A 20,182-nucleotide genomic window follows, 5' to 3' on the forward strand; every position below is an offset into this window, starting at 1 on the left:
GAAATATATGAAAGTCCAACTTAAACTGTCTTAAGCAAGAAACAGAGGTATCAGAGTGGACAGAATTAGCTTCAGTCACGGCTGAGTTTGGAGATTCATATGATGTCTAAATACTCGGCCTCGCATCCCTTGGCTCTACTTGACTCTCCTTTTCAGATAGTCACACGGCAAACAGCGGCAAGTCCAGCCACTGTACCCAGTTATCAGAACTTTTTTCCTGGCAACATGACTCCTTGGAGCCTAAGTAGGCTGCCTGGTAGCTATTTTTAGTCACTTTATTTGCCAAAACCCAATACAGATGTTATCATCTTGTCAAGCTGGGCCAAGCAGCTCTGTGAATAACGTAACCAGAGAGCCAAACAGTAGGAGTTGGACCATGCGTGGTCTGGTTTCTTGACAGAGAGAGGAGGCTCAGCTCTGTTTCCCACTAAAACCTTTTGAGCTCAGGTTGTGGATGGGAAAAATGGAGTGGGTCGGTTGCAGAAGGGGGTCTTTCCTTGGCATAAACATCCCTTCGCACTGTATTTCCAGCCCATCGTGTGCAGGTTTCCTAAAGGAGGCCTCTCCCCACGTTTGTTCAGCGGGAAGCGCCAGGAGGGCCTGAGGCCTGACCGCCCCAGGAGTTTGGGTTTTCTAACCTTGTGGTTCCTGCCATAGACCTCCCATTGCAACTGTGAGACTCCAACTCCAAGGCTTAAACCTCAGCCACAGAGTTGGGAGCAAAGTCCAGGATTCAGTTACTGTAATTTGGTGTGATTATGAAACTGGTTCTCAGCCTTTTCAGATATTTGGCTCTGTTTCTCTGTTTCCAGCCAAGCCACTTTGGTTTGGAATCTGGAATCTGGAATCTGATGGTACAATTTACTCAAGGCTTTGATATCTGAGTTGGAATTTCCATTTAAGGGGACTCTGATCTGTCGTGGCTCCGGAACGTCCCAAGGGCTTCCTCTGCTGACATAGTAGGTTACAGCTGCCCTTCCTGTGACAGGGAAATCCTCAGGATCCCCGAGCTCCATGTTTTCCCTGAGAGCCCTTCACTATAAACCAACTCTGTACCTATTTCTCCTTTCACTAAAGCCTTTTTATTTGACAGCCTGGGGGTGTTGCTGCAGCACCTCCAAATTCTCCAGTGGGCTTTGCTCTCTGCCCCTCCCCTGCCAATCCCACACCAGGGTTCTCCTCCCCCACGACCTCACTGAGTGTCAAAGTCACCCACAGGTTTACAGTTGGGTGGGAGGTGGGGGGAGGAGGAGGGAGTATTCTTGGAAGTCACGGCAGTGAAGCCAGCGGGCGCAGAGCAGACACCTCTGGCAGAGGGCAGGTATCGCCTTCACTCGGTGGCCGGCTGGGGAGAGTGACAGACAGGTTTCCGCCAGTGTGAACGCTGGGCAGCTGACTGGCACAGGCTCCGGGTGCAAGTGATGTGGATTCTCTGATTGCATGGACAATCAGAAACCAAGGGGAAAATAAGAGAGATCAGATCCAGAGAGGGCATTTGTAGCTTATTAAACCAACCCTAGACTAGTATCTAGAGCACAGCCGGAAAGAAATTTCAATTGTAACAAATGTATCAGTCTGGTGGGGATGTCCATAATGGGGGAGGCAGAGGGTATACGAAAAGTTTCTGTACCTTCCTCTCAATTTTGCTACAATTCTAAAATTGCTATAAAAAATAAAGTTTGTTTTTTTTTTTTAAAGTCAAATGGTAGCCTGAACAAGAGTGAGTCCCCATATCTACAAAAAATAGAAAAATTATCTGGATGTGGTGGCACATGCCTGTAGTCCCAGTTACCTGGGAGGCTGAGGCAGGAGGATCGCTGGAGCCCAGGAGTTTGAGGCTGCTGTGAGCTGTGATTGTGCCACTGACCTCCAGCCAGGGCAACAGTGAGACCCTGCCTCAAAATAAATAAATAAACAAATAGATAAAATCGTGCTTAAGGATTATTACAAAAAATAATACCCCTTCTTGTACCGACTCCTAATCTTCCTAGAGGAAACTATGTCCAGCTCTTTTAGTTATTTCTTCATGTATTTCTATTTCTCCATATTTGTAAATACTGTACAAAATATTGAATTTCTTGGTTTTTTCCATTTTAAACACCATCCGTTAAGTTTTCACAACTGCCACCTTTCGACGGCATGAAAGGAGCTGGCGGATGAGATGCGGTCAGACGGTCGGGAGGATCAGGAGCGGGCGACGCTGGAACAGCGAGTCCGGGAGAAGGGACGGCGGTGGCGCCCGAGCGGCAGGTGGGACTCGCTGGCGTCCCGTCCGCGCAGGTGGCACTTGCACTTCCAGCTACCACGGTTTCAGGAGGGGGAGGGGTTTGTTGTGAAACTGTTTCCAAGCAACTAAAGGAACTCATTCTGGGATGTCTCGGCCATGCGCCAGCTGGAAGGGGCGAGGGGAGACGACAGGTGGGAATCGAAACTGGAATCTCTGAACCCGAGCTCGGTCTCCCACGGGACTTGCGCTTCCTTCCCCAGCAAGGGGACCGCAACGTTCCCGAGACCCTGCCGTCTCTCCCGGCTGGGCGTCTGGAGTCGCCAGGGAAGTCGTTAAATAGCGGACACCCAAATCCCCCAACGAGACAGTTTTCCCGCACTCGCCCTCCAAAGGGGACCCACGGGGACACAGTCCCTCACTGGGACAAAGACCCCCACCGTCCCTCTGTGTGGGACGACGGAAGAACCGGGAGACGCACGCCTAACCTCTTGATTCCCCTCGGCCCGCGGAAGTTGCCCCAAGGAAGCGTCTTTCTAAGATTCGTGCCGTCAGGCCTCATTCTGAGCTCCCACGGTGCTGACCAGGGGCCCCAGCACCGACCTGCCCGCCTGACGCGCTGGGGACGGAAAGACAAGAAAGACAAGGTTCGGGAGGTTGAGGAGGGATGGGACAGTAAGAAATAGAGACAGAAAGTGGAGGCTCATTCGGGAAGCTCATTGCCGATGGGATACGGGAGTGGGAAAAGCTGAAGGAGTAGGTTCCTGAAGGATTCAAGAGAGAGTGAAATAAAAAATATAGTTGAATTTGTCAAATTGCCCACATAGCTAATGCGGAAAGTGTTTCATATGCTTAAGGTTCAACCCACCAGAACCGAAACCTCGGCTCGTCCAGGTTTAAGAATGGACCACACTGTCCATGTCAGGACAGCCTGGGTCCTGGATATGATTTGAAAAGAAATTATTTAAATCAGCGATAATAATATGTGCACTTTCAGATGGCCTCTGAAATGTGCTCCATGCTTTGATGCATCAAAGAAACTGCTGAAGCAAGAGGAGGAAGTTGTCAAGAACAGAATGATGATGGAAAATCTGAAATGAAAACAAGAAGTACCTCATTCTTTTAAAAAATGGTGATTTTGTGAGGACTTGCTCCTTTTTCTAGTCATTAAACATTTTTGAAAATCAAAAAGACCTTATTAAAATTAAATAGGGCAATATATTGTGTGCTTTCTCAAAGAAAATTGGAGATTGGGGCAAGACAGCTGTGCTGAAGCCGTGTTGACTTAGTCACAAGAAGGAGCTCGAGACTCAAGACTTGGTGGCTGTAGCAAGACTTACGTGGGGCTCGTGAGAGCACGTGTCCTGGGGCTGGGGTGGAGGCTGCCTCACAGCACAACTGATGGCTTTAGATAGGTCGTTTTTCTAGAAATCCAGTAAGTCCGCACTGGGAATGCTCGTGGAAACCTACCCCGTCACATATTCCCTTCTCTGAAACACTCCCATAATATTCATCTTCTGCGTCTATAATGTGCAACCTTATGCTCTTCGGAGCTGTAGAGAGAAACCCTCCTCCACTGCTCCTAGGACTATTCCTGCTCTTAAGTAAATGTGCACCTTTCGCCTGAGCACTGGCCAGTGGGGCTGAAAGTCACCTGAATGACGGTGGCACGTTGTAAATGAGAACGCCCCCTGCCTGAGCTGGAGTTCGGGTTCCACTCGTGGGATCTGCTGCATCAGGGATTTATTTAACGTCTCTAAGGCTCTGTCAAATGTCCTCTCTGCACTGGCTGCTTTCTGGAAATATCCTTCGTTACTCTCCTGGGTCACATCCACTGGACCGTCCTCCTCATTTACCAAAAAACCTTCCCAAGCTTTTCCAATACAGGGGTGAGCAGGAAGCACATTTTCTAAGGATTGTCTTGTCTGAAAGGGCCTTTATTCTGCCATTGTTATCGTTCTAGCAGAACAACTGTCTTCCAGACTTCTTCCTTCTTATTTTACTCTCTGGAGGCTTTTAGAATTTTTTAAGTCTCTGAGGTTCTCAAATTTCACAGTGAAATTTCTACATGTGGCTTCTTTCATTGCTTAAATCTCTGAACATCCTGGAGTCTCTTTCTCCACAAGCTCTGGAACTTGTGTTATTTTTGGATCATCCATCCCTTCCATTTTCTGTGTTCTTTGTTTCTGCTTGGAAGTTGTGTGTTGGACCTTCTAGAGTAAACCTCCATGTCTCTCGTGTTTTGGTTTATCATTTTGGTTTACTTTCTGAGAGATTTCTTTGACTTTATTTTCCTACATTTGTATTGAATTTATAATTTCAGCTATCTTTTTCCTTTCTAATTTTCTGACTATTTCTTTCCCACAGCGTTCCATCCTGGTTTCATGGATTTCTTATTTTTTGTATCTCCGTGATTATACTAATTATCGCACTTAAAACGTTTTCTTCCATCCCATTAATTACTTCTATCCCTTCTAGGGATAGCTAGATCTTTCTCTCTGTTTACTTGTTCTTTCTCTTTCATGTTCAGGTTTGACTCAAATGTTTGATGTCTGGGTGCTCGTCTTTGAAAAGGAGGACGTGCAAAGGTTGACTGGGGTTCTAGGTACAGAGGTGGAGCTTTCATCCGGGCTCTCGTGGCTTTAGATCACGCAGACAGGCTAGGAGGCCGTGGCTGTGCAGAATGCTGAAAAAGGGGAGATTTTTACTTGGAGCACCAACACCACCCCAGCTACTCTGCTTCCCCCAAGAGAATTCTCTTGATTTCTTTTGAAAAGATGCCTTTTCTTTGCTTGGGGGTTAAACACCTGGCTACAGAAGTTGGCACAGGGAGGCAGGGAGTCGGGAGGCTGTTTAGGCTCTGCTCCATGGGCCAGTTCTCACGTCTCATCCCACAGTTACGGTCCCAGCAACCACGAATTTAGGCTTCCTACCCTCTACCCCATCAGGCGCTTTTTGTTTTTAGTTTACAGAAATATTTTGGGCTCTCCTGTTTGTTGATGAGACTCCCTCCTATTCCCTTTATGGTTGGAGTTCTAAAAATATTATGAACATTTTAATAGAGAGCTTATAAATGTATGTGCTCAGCCTGCCATCTGAGACTGAATATCTTCCATTTCCTTTAGCGATCAAGCAATAATTCCATTGATGTTTCTCAGGAAGAAAAGAAAAGATATTCTGAATTGCAGGCAATTTTGATGGCGAGAATGACTAGAGTTGAGGAAATGCATGGAAGATGGGAATGTTGTTCTTTTCCCAGTCCCCAAAGCAGCCCCTTAGCACATCGGGCAGGCAGAACTGTGGGCTAAGCTCAGGCCTCCTTAGCTGTATTTGGGTTCTTTCCCCCCACACCTGTGTAGGCCTGAATTTGGCACTGATGTTTTCTTCTTTAACATGGAGAATACACATGTTATTTTATTTAGTCTTAGCCACACTGCAAATTAGAGATTATGCTCTTTATTTTATGGTTGACCAAATGGAGACTCGCCGGGGTTTAAGTATGAGACCCAAGTTCACACAGCTAGTACACAGTAGAGAGGAAAGATAGCCAAGGCTGTTTCCACGGTGATGGGAAAAGGCTCGTTAATGTGTAAGTGTTCATCTCCTCTTTCCGTCCCCACTCCCCAAGTCTTCGGGGATGTGGTACAGCAGAAAATGTACCAATTTAAAAGTCAGGCTGGGCACAGTGGCTCATGCCTGTAATCCCAGCATTTTGGGAGCCGGAGGTGGGAGGATCACTTGAGGCCAGGAGTTCGAGACCAGCCTGAGCAACATAGCAAGACCTTGTCTCTACATCAATCAATCAATCAATCAATATAAAAGTCAGACAACTTGAATTTTAGTTTTGCCTCTCCTCCCCTTGGTGACGTTACCCTGGACCCATCGCTGAACTTTTCTGATCCTTAGTTTCCACATCTGTACAGAAAAGTGTAATATTAATAAAACCAGCTCTGTCTCAACCACAGAGTTGCAGGAGGATCACACAAGAACATGTATTAATAATTAAAAGGCTCTGCAGATATTCATGGCAACAGCTCACGCTTGTATCGTACTTTAAAACTTGCAAAGTGCAATAACATTGTGAAATAATTCCGGTTTTACACATGAAAACTGTGGCAAAGAGTATGTGGACATGGCACAGCTCATACTTTGCCAGGTGGGAATTGCAACCTGGCTCTTAGTGCTCCAAATCCCATTCTTTTCCCATTTTATCATGCTGTCACCTTATTTGTAAGATTATTCATTACTTATTAAGTAATTAACAATAGACTTCCTTCTATTCTTTTTATTCATAATTTTATTTACAAACTATTTTTCAGGGCCGGGAGCGGTGGCTCACGCCTGTAATCCTAGCACCCTGGGAGGCCGAGGCGGGTGGATCCTTTGAGCTCAGGAGTTTGAGACCAGCCTGAGCAAGAGCGAGACCCCGTCTCTACTAAAAATAGAAATAAATTATATGGACAACTAAAAATACATAGAAAAAATTAGCCAGGCATGGTGGCGTATGCCTGTAGTCCCAGCCACTCGGGAGGCTGAGGCAGGAGGATCGCTTGAGCCCAGGATTTGAGGTTACTGTGAGCTAGGCTGACGCCACAGCACTCTAGCCCAGGCAACAGAGTGCAACTCTGTCTCAAAAAAAAAAAAAAACAACAAAAAACAAAACTACTTTTCAGGAACTCACCTATTGCATTAATTAGAGTGCAGCTATGTTCATTATTTATTAATTTATTACTTTAATATATTACACTATATCATAATGGCTGAAAAGTATGAAGCAATTCTTTAAACGTACTTAAATTAAGACCAGTGAGGAAGTTAGGACTGATAGAACATGGCTCATACCATGATCCCTGGCACAAACGAGTACCATTTCTAGTAGCCAGATGTTATTTTCAATAAAATAAAGATGCATGCTAAGTACCTTGTTTTTTCAAATATTCTAGCAAGAAACATAATGTTTATGTGGTTCTTTGACTTTAGAATGTTTCATTGCCAAATGAGCATTAATCCTCCAACCCGACGTCCCTTGAGAAGTCCGGCTGGAGAAGATCACATGGACGGTCCACCCCGAGAGTCTGTCTGTCTAGACAGTGTGCGGCCTCAGCGCAGCCTTCCGCGGCACGGGTGAAAACGGAAAGACAAGAGACGGGCTGAGACAAAACAGGGAGAGGCGGGAGGAGAAGGCAGAGCTAGAAGGATTAGAAGCAAATAAGAAACAGGACTTTGCGCATTCCCAGCTTTGGCATTGCTCGGAGGTGGGGAGAAGTACAGGAAAGAGAACAGGATGCTAATTGATACTCAGGTCACAGAGGCTGAAACGAACAGTCTCTGAGGGTAGAGGTGGTCCCATCTGAGCACAGGCGACACAGGGGCCAGCGAACACTTACTGACCGCCGCCTCCACGCGCCGGAGAGCTTCGCGCCCGAACGCGCATGTGCCGTGCGGCTGACGTCATCACCGCGGGCCTCCGCGCGCCTGGGCGCCTGCGCCCTCGGGAGCCGCCCTGCCCGCCACGCCGTGGGCCGCGGTGACACCAGCCGTCCGCTGGAGCAGCCAGTGTCACGGAGAAACTAGGTTCAGCCTAAAGCTTTACAATTGCACTGCACCACTCCCCAAAACAAATCCTAAAGTCATCTAAATTAAAAATCAGAATTTAGTTGGAAAAACAGTAAGTTATGAGGGTATAACCCCATTGTAGAAACCACAGAAAATGTAGAACACATTTTAAAAAGTCATCCATAACCCCATAAACTCAAGAGTAGTTACATTCTTTAAAAAGTAATTTATGTGTAACTTGGCTCTAAATTTTCATAATAGTCATATAAAAAAATAACAGAAACCACCAAAGGCTACTAAACTTCACCTACCAGGCAGGTTCTATTGTTACGTCTCTGTGTACATCTTGTTTAAATAACACTCTTAATATTTAGACTCCAGGATTCTATATAACATTTGTACAATAAAAAAATCATAAGCTGCTGCGTAGGAAGAAAAGAAGCCCGTGAATGTCGACAGGATACGTCCAACTCCACATTCACTTCTGACTTTTATTACACGTCCTCTGCCAGTCGGCGCGGTGGTTCCCGCCTGGAATCCCAGCACTGTGGGAGGCCGAGGCTGGAGGATCGCTTGAGCTCAAGAGTTCGAGACCAGCCTGAGCAAGAGGGAGACCCCGTCTCTGTGAAAAATAGAAAAATTAGTCAGACGTGGTGGTGCGGGCCTGTAGTTCCAGCTACTCAGGAGGCTGAGGCAGGAGGATCTCTTGAGCCCAGGAGTTTGAAGTTGCAGTGAGCTACAATAACACCGCTACACTCTACCCAGGGCAACAGAGCGAGATTCTGTCTCAAAAAAAAAAAAAAGTACTCTGCCATTCTTATGTAATAGCTAGTATTCATACTATTTTGCATTCTGCTTTACTCACTGTGTGTCATTTTATATTAATATATACTTGTCCCTTAATTCATTTTCTAAGCTGCCATTCCCCCCGCCCCCTCCAACTCTATTTTTAATTCCGTGTTGCCATCAGTTTTGTTCCGGCCATGTCCCTGGTCTGCTTAGAATCTTCTCTTGGTTCTTTCCCCATTGTCTTTAGAATCAAAAACAAACTCATGACACAGAAAACCCTTCCAAGCTGATTCTGTACTCTATCCCCCTCCTCCTGACCTGGATGCAAAGTCTCAAGTGGATGCTTTGCTAAGCAGTCTGGGACAGAAGCCTTGGTCAGCTCTCCCAGCCCAGAGCACGAGCCCACGGCCCCTGCCCGTATGGCACCATGCAGCTTGCTGGTTTTGCTGGTCTACCTGGCGCAAATGACTATGGAGCTTTATCATCTCCTCTGATGCTTGGTGCTTTTGTTTCCTCCTATGGTATGAGCATGACTTGTTCCTAATGCTTGCCCATTTTCCATTGGAGATCCCATCATTTTCTTACTGGTTTGCGTTAGATCCTTGTCAGTTTTAGATTTTGTAAAAATCTTGTCTTGGTATCATGTGTGTTAACTCTATCCATAGTGTCCTTCGTTGAAGAGAAATGCCCAATTTTGATATATGTAATTAACTTGTTTTTGCCTAATGAGTATGCTTTGTGAGTTTTAACACCCATCCATCCAGATTGTTCTGCTGTTGTCCCCTCTGTGGACATTGCCTCCCCTAGAATCCAAATTTTATTCATACTTCTTCTATTTTATCCTCTTAAGAATTTCTTTAGCTGTTCCATGTTGTCTTCTGAAGTCTGACCTCCTCCAGGGTAGGGACTGGGTGCCATTACTCATCCTTGAGTTCCCGGCACAGTCTGACTGACTCATGACAATTCAGTGTTGGTGGAAGGAATGAATGACGCATTTTAGTGGCTGTGTCATTGTCTATGTTGAATGCTAGGAAGTCATTTCCTCTCACCCCTGCAATGCCTTAGCCAAGAACCTTCCACTCCATGGTCTCTTTTGCCCACAGTTACTTGGACCATCAGTAAACACATGTTCACGCTGAGTGAATCAGAATCTCTCCTGACAATCTGGAATTGGTGCTCAGACAGACTGAATCAGTTGGCACCTGACGCTGCCCTAAGAGGTCACGTAGCTGATCAGGCAGCATTCCGGGGATCTACACTGATGATCAGGGATTGAGAGGGAGTATGCAGGGAGCAGACAGCTGTCCTGCAGGGAGAGAGAGCGAGAGCCCACGGGGGTAGGGAGGGAGAGACCAGATCTTCCTTGGTTCCTGCCAGGTTTCCAGTTGCTGGTTCTGAGCCCTCAGGAAGCCTTGGATTTCCTAAGGTGCCTCTGTAACCCTTCACCTAAAGAAAGCCTGAGGAGGCTCCTTTTCCTGTAAGCAAATTATGCCCAAGATACTGATTCATATATGTATGTATATGTGTGTATATATATACATATATATATGTTTTTGAGGCAGGGTCTCTCTGTTGCCCAGACTGGAGTGCAGTAGCATCATCATAGCTCACTGCAACCTCAATCTTGTGGGCTCAAGTGATTCTCCTGCCTCAGCCTCCAGAGTGGTGGGGACTATAGGTGCCCACAACCACACTTGGCTTATTTTTCTACTTTTTTTTTTTTTGTAGAGACAGGGTCTCATTCTTGCTCAGGTTGGTCTCCAACTCCTGGCCTCAAGCAATCCTCCTGCCTTTGCTTCCCAAAGTGCTAGGATTACAGGGGTGAGCCACTGCAACCAGCCCAGATTCATGTATTTTCTACATAGTTAGAGAATACTTGCAATTTTCACATTTTTCACTGAAGATAATATTAACTAGTTCAATACATATTTACTATAGCTAAGGCATCTTTTGAGCTCTTTTAATAACCATACAAATGTGGACTCACATGTTCAACTTGTCATCTGCTGATCTCTTTTTTAACTGTCTACATTTTTTTTTTTTTTGAGACAGAGTCTCACTCTGTTGCCCAGACTACAGTGCCATGGTGTCAGCCTAGCTCACAGCAACTTCAAACTCCTGGGCTCAAGCGATCCTTCTGCCTCAGCCTCCCGAGTAGCTGGGACTACAGGCATGTGCCACCATGCCCAGCTAATTTATATATATATATATATTTTTTTTTTTAGCTGTCCATACAATTTCTTTGTATTTTTAGTAGAGACGGGGTCTCGCTCTTGCTCAGGCTGGTCTCGAACTCCTGACCTCAAGCGATCCTCCCGCCTCGGCCTCCCAGAGTGCTAGGATTACAGGCATTAGCCACCGTGCCTGGCCTGTCTACATTTTTGTTTTATTTTTTTTATTTTATTTTATTTTTTTTTTTTTTTTGAGACAGAGTCTCACTCTGTTGCCCGGGATAGAGTGAGTGCCGTGGCGTCAGTCTAGCTCACAGCAACCTCAAACTCCTGGACTTAAGCGATCCTACCGCCTCAGCCTCCTGAGTAGCTGGGACTACAGGCATGCGCCACCATGCCCGGCTAATTTTTTGTATATACATATTTTAGTTGGCCAGATAATTTCTTTCTATTTTTAGTAGAGACGGGGTCTCACTCTTGCTCAGGCTGGTCTCGAACTCCTGACCTCGAGCAATCCACCCGCCTCGGCCTCCCAGAGTGCTAGGATTACAGGCGTGAGCCACCGCGCCCGGCCTGCATTTTTTATTCTTTAAGTGGGCACGATTATGCTTGCCACTACCAAACTCATGAGGCCTCATTATAATTTGATTCATCTTTTGAAATTAGCAATATTGATTATGTATCTTGCCATGTGAACTCTGTTACTGCCCACAACGACATTAATTCTACTTTATACTCACAGGTGTTGGCATTCAAAATTGTTCACATGAAAATGGAAAGTATAGATAGCAAGTTGGTGCATCGGTGGAAGGACCCAATCAAAAGATAGAAACAAAGATCTCTCATTTATTTATATGCTAATTCTATTTTATGTGTTTTAAAAACATAATAAAATCTCACTAAATCAGTCCTCTATGATTTTACCTTTGTAGCAGTTCATACAATAACTGGGTTGAATAACTTTTTTTATTGTAAAATAAAAAACAGACACCAAAACCCACACAAAATACACAGCTTAATGAGTAACTGTAAGGCAGACACCCTTGTAATTACCACCCAGGTCAATAAAGAGAACTTCACCACCCACCCCAGAAGCCACTGATTTGCTTAGATTTGAATTAGATCATTCTCAGTTTTAGATACTGCAAAAATCTTCTCTTGGACCTTTCATTTGTGTTAACTCTATCCATAGTGTCCTTCATTGAAAAGAAATTCCCAATTTTGATGTAAGCAAATCAACTATTTTTTTTCCCTAATGAGTGTACTTTGTTTTAACACCCACTCTTCCGAATTGTTCTGCTGTTACCCCTCTGTGAAATTAGTCACCACCTCCCCTAGAATCCTCAATGACTTTATGCCCTGTCCCAATCACAACCCCCTTGAGGTTAATTTTTAATTATATAAATGACAAAACGATTAGCTAAGCAATAATGCAAATAATTTTGCAAAGAGAATGTTTATATATATATATCAGATGGATTTTTAGCATTTAAAATAATTTTAAGAGGGTGTGGGGGAAATGGGGAGATAGAGGTCAAAGGGCACAAGGATGCAGTTATGAGTAAGTCTAGAGATGTAATGTACAATGTGGCGACTACACTTAATAATATTGTATTACATACTGGAAATTTGCCAAGAGAATAGGTCTTAGGCACTCTTACCACACACAACTTACTTGACTGTAGTCATTTCACTGTACGTGTGTGCATATATATATCAAAACATTATGTTGTACATAAATAAATAATGTTAAAATCCTACTTGCACTCAAAAATTTATTATAACACTGGAGTAATGAGGAGTCTATATAGTTTGTTGTGTGAGACAGACAGACAGATACAGATGTAGACAGACACACACACACAGTTTTAATATACTGTCCTCGCGGCCCCCTGCAAGCTGCTAATTTAACAGATGAGAAAGCCAAAGGTCAAAGATAAATTGTTCCAGGATAAACCTAGATTTGAAATCAAGATCTGTTTAATACCCGGTGAATCCTGCTATGTCATTCTAAGTGGCTCTCATCTGTCCCTTCAAGCAGCTTTGGCATAATTTATGCTTGTAAGGCCTGTTACAGTATGTTATTGCAAGTAAGAACTTCACTATTTTTTAAATCACATAATACTAATATTTTACTCCTACGAATGGTCTTTTCCTGATTTGTCCTAGTAAAGTTTCATGTTATTGTCGGCGTAAGTTATATAGACTGGCTCAAGGTGAGTTCAACACCAACAGTAACAACTCTTATGGAATACGTATTCTGTCAAACACTGCACTGAGCAGTTAACACCGGGTATTTCATTGACCCTTGAACATGGTTCTTTAAGGTGGGAGTTAATATCTCCATTTTATAGACGAGGGCACAGAGCGCGGCTGCGGAGAAGCAGAACTGGGCTGTACACCCAGGCCTGTCTCTGCCCACAGCTCCCATCGCGGACCCTCCAGCATTCGCTGGCAGCCGCACCTACTGCCCGCGGGGCCCCGAGTCCCCGCATGTGCGGGGACACGCCTTTTATTTATATATTTTTTTAACTTGGATATTCTTGAGACACAGAACTGAAACTGTAGCAAAAAGAGATATTAGAGGAAGCAAATGAAGAAACCACAAGTCCCATCAGAGCTCCTGAGGCTATGTCTCTTGGCTTTCTTTCCGTGATGTATAATGTGTCAGGACAAGTGCTTCGGAGGAAAAGCGAAACTTCATGCAATTGTCAGCTGAGAGCCCAGGAGGCTGCAGATCCATCCTGACTTACAGAAAGAATACACAGAAGGGAGAAGGGGGTACTAAAACCTTCATGCCGTATTTATTAACTGCTGTGGATATTTTTTAAAATATCAGAGTGTTATGGCAGCGTGTCAATGAAAGAATAACTTTTTCAATATGCATTGAAGTTATTCTGAATTTAGTTTGTGTAGCAATTTACGTAAACCTGCCTGTCACAGTAAAAGGGTTTGTCTTCTTTCGTTTTCAAAGTCATAACTTAAATGACGACCACGTATGTTAAGTGGCTTTTGTAAACGCGCTACAATCTTTGTGTGCCCAGACTTGTCTGGTACAAAGTGTACACGACAGACCGGTGATTTATAAATGTGGGGTAATCAAATGAACACAGAGGGAAAAAAAGAATCCCTATATTTGAGTGTTTGGAAGTGACACTTTAAAAATTTTTCAAGGAAAAATTACTTGCTGCCCTTTGCTTGACTTGTCTTTTATCTCAAAGGGACTTGAATTAAGCCTCTTCGTTATGTGAAAAATTAGGCTACATTATTCCCTGGGAATAATATCTGCATTATTTTCTACTGGAAACAATGCTTGAACCTGCAACTCTTTCTGTTTCTATTGTCAGAATCATAGAAACATAGAGCGAAAAGGATGTCAAAAGATAACACAATTCCAGGTTTTAATATCAGGCCTCTCCTCTAATTTCTCTGTGCTCGTGTTTCTATCTGAAAAAATAGGGATATTATCGTTACTTGATGGATGATACCGAAAACTGAGTTTTAAAAATGTAGTCAAAGTGAGTGTTACCTAGCTATGTGTTCACAGGTGGCAATTTTGTTTATATGGTTTGATTCATGTGCTTTGAAAGTTTTCACTAGGGAAAGCTAAAGAATCCATACTCTAGTAGCCTGGAGGATTAGAGACAACATCCAAACTCATAAGTATACAAATTGGTAACACATTAAAAAAAATTTAAGAAGAGGAAGACCGCCACCAACACCAAGGATCTTTTCACTGCCTTCCAAGCCGCTCAGATTGTGTTTCATTTAGAATCTAAACATCTCTGGGGTAAAGGTAGTCTTATTCCCATTTAACAGATGAACAAACTGAGGCCTGGCGAGGTTAATCATATGATCGAATTCAAACAGATACAGCATAGATTGAAACAGGCTGGAACTCAGGTTTTCAGTCCTGTATTCTGTAACAAACCATTACTAGTTCATTTTCTACTTATATTAGTGCTTTCAAAATTATCCTACAATATACAGAAATGTAGAGTCCCCTTTGATTGTACTGAATGTGACTTAATATAAACTAAACCGAATACAATTTTAATCTTTTAGGAGAAAGATGAACGAGATCCTTTTGATTGGTCAATAATGACAAGTTATAAGAGAGTTCAAAAGGAAAAAGATTATTTGGACCATGAAGTGACTTCCCTCCATTCTGAATTGTTTCAAGCTAAATTTACTCTCAAACACCTTGGAAGAGCAAATGTCAGGCTTCAGTCATGAAGCCACTAGCCAGCAGAACAGTAATGTTTGCATGTGCCATATGTTGGTTAATTTGTTCATCTCAAATTTCTAAACAGCTATAATTAAGGAATAGTGCTTCCAAAAATTCATAATCCTTTTGAAGCCTACTAGATTTGCCAGTGTCTTTTTTTTAAGTAAACAAAGACAGGGTATATATGACAAGTATCAAGTTTGCATAAGTAAGAACTGTTATTAATTCTATTCCACCATGACAGTGGGCCACAGGCCTTTAAGTAAGGCATCTAAGTGGCCCAAAACATCGAGAATGCAACTAAGTAAGCAAATTTTAAATAATTAAGTTTTCAACCACTTTTGTTCATTTATATAATTTGTACATAAATGAAAATCTGTCCTTGGAACTTGTATCTCTAAAACCCAATCTGCAATCCTCTGTGGGAAACATTACAAGGCTTCAGGATGAAAAGAGAGAGCTAACTCTGATGATCAAAAGTCTCAAGGAGGAGGGAGCAACTCCTTTCCCAAAAAGATTTGCTGATAAGAGCCTTGACTGTCCAAAAACAGTGCATAAAGTTTGTCTGCAATTAGCCCTGCTGGCGTCCCCTGAGGTGTTCTGGACTGTTGACATATTTTGTCAGTTGTAGTTAATGTCCAATAAATGATATTTGATTGATCGATGTTTTACTGATTTAATGGAAGCTTAGACTTTGTTTAAGAACTATAAATGGTGGAAGATGGTGACTTAAATATATTCAAAATGTGACGTCCTGACACAAACTAATGTGGTAATTTGCTACATTTGAATATAAAAATGGAGAAAATTAATGTGTAAAAACAATCACCTGCACCATGGCTACTCTTAAAAATGTGATTGGTTCACTCAAGATTGCCCAAGTACCAATTGGAAATTTGCAGATTTCCTGCAACCCCTTAAAGCTCCTTCCCTTCGGAATTCAAACAGCTTTGTGTTTGCTGGCCAGTAACAGTGTAAGATTGCAAACCAATTAAAATACTGGCATAGCAAACTAATTTGGAGAGGCAAATGTATCACTTGGATTGTTTGCTTTTTGCGATTTTCCATGTAACCACTTTCATTGGCATGATGTTATAAATTGAGAGTGAATGGTTACAAATTTTTGAAGAATAATTATATATTTTTTAAATTATAACTCCTTGAAAATACATAGTACACTGTGCTCTGTTATACTTTGGGGAAAAAAATCCTTCCTCCTTTTTATGCTTTTTGGAGTATATCTAAATGATATGTTGTTGGAATTTAACCAGTTTCACAAAGTATACTGCATGGTCAGAAAAGAGCTGCAAGACTGATAGAATCACTGTTCTCTGTTGTGCTGAAAAACTAAAATTAAAACTACTAAAATGGAGTTATTCTATAGGCCGGACTGCTTTCTAGGATAGCATTACATTGGATTCGATCTAATTTAGTTAATTAAATATTAATAAATGTTAAATAGCTACTATAAGCAAGGTATTACAGTGGATCGAGGAAAACTTGACATCAGAAGAAAGGAAATCAATAAAATTATTATTTGTGACTTTTTAAAAACACCAGTCCTAAGTCCAGAAAGCATTAATAAACGCAGCATTTTACAACATGTTTGTCAGAAATCACCTTTTAACATACCTGCCTTTGCATCTCTCCCTTCTGGCCCTGGAGACATTTCTTTCGCATCTAATCTTCACATTTCTCAATATTGCGGGAGTTCAGGACTGGAAGAGTCATTCACATTGTTCACTTCTACTCATTTGCAAGGTGGTAACCAAAAGATTATCAGCTATCATCTGTCTTCCTACCTCACAGAGATGAGATAGTTAGTTGACTGTTCCCTGTTTTAAACTAATTCAAAACTGTAGAATCATTCTTTTTTTTTTTTTTTTTAGGACTTCCAGTGCATTTAATAATTCTGACGGAGAAGAGGTGACATTCTGACCGGTAATGTTTAAACTACGACAATGGAGAGAAGCAGAATTGGCAGTGGTAGCCAAGCAAATATGTAGAGTTTAGTTAATTGCTTACACATGATTGCAGAGGCTGTAAAGGCCTTCTTATCTCTAAGATTTACCACTGCTCTGCAGTGTCTAAAAACTTCATATCCTACCAACTGAAGGCTCTCTCTGTTAAAATGCAGACTAAACACCCTGTAGGAGTGACACTTTAACTGTCATCAGTCATCCAGACTTTTGTGGAAGTGTGTTTTAGATTCCTTATTGGGAGTAGATTTTGACAGAGAACAGAAGGATGTTGAATACTACGGGATCAGGTAGAGAAGAAAGAGGCATAGGGTTTTCCAAGCCTTGGGCACCATGCCTGTTTTTCAGTTTTGCTGGTGACTGGTATAACAGAGAAAACAAAACTTGGTTTACTAAGAAATTGATTTATAAATGCTTTTTCTATAACTTTTTAAAAAATTAAAGTTCAAGATTATAGAAAAGTTACAATAGTCCAAGAAACTCCTATATGCTTTTTATCTCCCCTTGGCAAAAGCTTCCCCTCGCTCTATCACTGTTTCTCTCCATCTGCTCATTCATTATGCCTACAGTTTGCTTAGACCCGAGTTTCTGTCTGCTATCACGTCTCCTTAGACCAAATGGCTTCCATTAGTATTTCTCATACAGCATGCTGCTGATAAACCCTTTCAATGATCATTTATCTGAAAGTATTTATCTAAACATATTTGTAATAGGTGCTTTAAAGTCCTTATCTGCTAATTCAGCATCTGGGTCATTTTGAAGTCAGTTTGTATTGACTGCTTTTTCTCTTGACTATGGACATTGTCCCATTTTTTTCTCTTGACTGTAGCTCTCATTTTCCTGTTCTTCCCACTCCTGTAGTTTTCAACTGTAGTTTTGGACATTGTGGACAATGTGGTATGGAGTCTCTAGATTCTATCTTCCTCTGAGAAGTGTTGATTTTCATTCTAGTAAGCACTTAATTTGGCAGGAATCAAACTGTAATTCCTATAGTGGGCAACAGCTGAAAACTCTGCTCACTTCTTTTGCCCTTTTAGCTATTTGCTTTCTGCCAGGCTCCTTAGACTCTCCCCTGTAGATGCACAGTTCAGGGATCGGACACGGGATTGGCAAAGTTTATATGCAGAATTCGGGGTTTCCCCTTCTGTAGTTCACTTCTCTGTGTGATGTCCCCCCCACTGTCCTGTCTCTCCAGAAGCCCTGAGTTCTGTCCTCATATTCTTCAAGCCAATATGATTGTAGTTTTCTGCTTGCTTTCTAGCTTGCTCCTAAACTGATGGACTGGGCAATGCCTTCAGGCAAAAATACCCACATAAACATAAATCTCAACCAGTGCAGTCCCCTTCTTTCAAAGGTCATTGTCCTTCTAGTTTGTCCGCTTATGGTTACCTTCAAATAGTTGTTTTTAAGATAGTCTGTTCTGAATTCATAGTCATCTGTAAGAAAGTTAGTCTGACACAATTAGTCTGCCATTAGTAGAAGCAGAAACAAGCAAACGCTTGTTAAAGACACAGAAAATGAAACATCAATTCTATAAACTGTTGCAAATAACTTAATTATATTAATAAGTATTTACTGAGCATTTACTTTGGGCTGGTTACTGTGCTAATAGTAGGTACTAGAAATCCTTCCAGATATTAGAATTATACTGAGTTATAGTCAATTTGAATGGGCCTGGGTTTTTGTTTGGTTTTTTTAGAGACAGGGTCTTGCTCTGTTGCCCAGGCTGGAGTGCAGTGGTGCAATCACAGCTCACTGCGGCCCAAACACCTGGGCTCAAGCGATTCCCCCGACCCCACCTCAGCCTCCCAAAGTGCTGGGGTTACAGGTATGAGCCACTGGGCTCAAAATAAAACCTCAAAATAAAACCGTTTATTTTTTTTTAAACCTCAAAATAAAACCATTATTTAGAGATACTGCAAGCTCATCTCCCCAACTCCCCCCAAAAGAATAAAACATACATTTACTTGTTTTCTCATAAACACTTCACATTTATGTGGTTCATTTTCTCAAAGAATTCAGATTTCTTAGGCCAAAAGCATTTGCAGTTTAGTGACACTATCTTGGTTGCAGCTAAAAATCCCCAACTTTCTTTGGCTGGTTTGAAGTTTGTCAAAGTGTATTTTCATAAGAAAAAAAAAAAAAAAAAGCCCAGCGATAAAGCCACACTTTGATGACAGCCAGACCACTGTGCTGCCCCGAGCTGGACCCCCTGGGATCGGACCCGGGGCCATGCGGCGCTTGCCCTTGGACTTCACCTTTCTACCTGGCAGGTGGAATGTTACTAATCTTCATAAACAGTTTTAGTTTTTTACTGTATCTGAATAAGATAAGGGTAGGGAATGCACTGGCGTTGGACCCCACGCTACATGCCGCTCCTTTATCGGGGTGGAGGTCGAGGCAAGTCTCGGCGTCTGCCCCTGGGGTTGCGGGGCTCCCCACCCAGCCTGCAGCCAACTTCCTCATCCCCATCTTCAGTCTTCAGTCAAGGCCGGCTTCGCTCATACAGGCTCATAGGAGGATGAAAAGGGACAGAAAAAGGAGGGCTGCAACAGTTCTCTTGCTTTGTGGCTTTGCCTAGGGTTGGCTCCGGCTTGTCAGAGTGCGACATGATTAAATCAAGACAGCGCTGGCCCCGGTCTGCGGCCCTCACTGTTCGGGACAGGCCGGCGGTAAGCCAAGGGCCCTTCATTCCCACTTTTGTTGTCTGGCATCTCTTTTCATTCTAATTCTGCTATTAGAACAGAAAAGGCCAGGTGCGCTGGCTCACCCCTGTGGTCCCAGCTTCTCAGGATCGCTTGAGGCCAGGAGTTCAAGGCTGCAGTGAGCTGTGATCGCACCACTGCACTCCAGCCCGCGCGACAGAGAATCTGTCTCTTAAAGAAAAACAAAGCCTATAGCAGAGGTTCACATACAGCTGGCACAGGGGACCTGGCCAGAACCGTCGGCTGAGTGAATTACTTAGCTCTATACAATATTCTTTTGTCCCGTCTCCCCTTAGTTATATTTTCTAGGTTAAATTTATTCTTATATCATCTTAATACCTGAAACTAATTTTATCACTGCTGTTTAGTCTTATTTCTACTCACCACTTGAATATTCCTGACATTCCAATGATTTCACCAGAAACCCTGCATTTCATTTTCTGATGAATCATAAATAACTCAACCCGACACAGCGTGAGGTCAACAGCAAACATCTGTGCCCTCTGAGGCTCACTTCTCTCCCCTCAGTG

The sequence above is a fragment of the Eulemur rufifrons genome, chromosome 12, assembly GCF_041146395.1.
Source record: "Eulemur rufifrons isolate Redbay chromosome 12, OSU_ERuf_1, whole genome shotgun sequence".
Classification (NCBI taxonomy): Eukaryota; Metazoa; Chordata; class Mammalia; order Primates; family Lemuridae; genus Eulemur; species Eulemur rufifrons.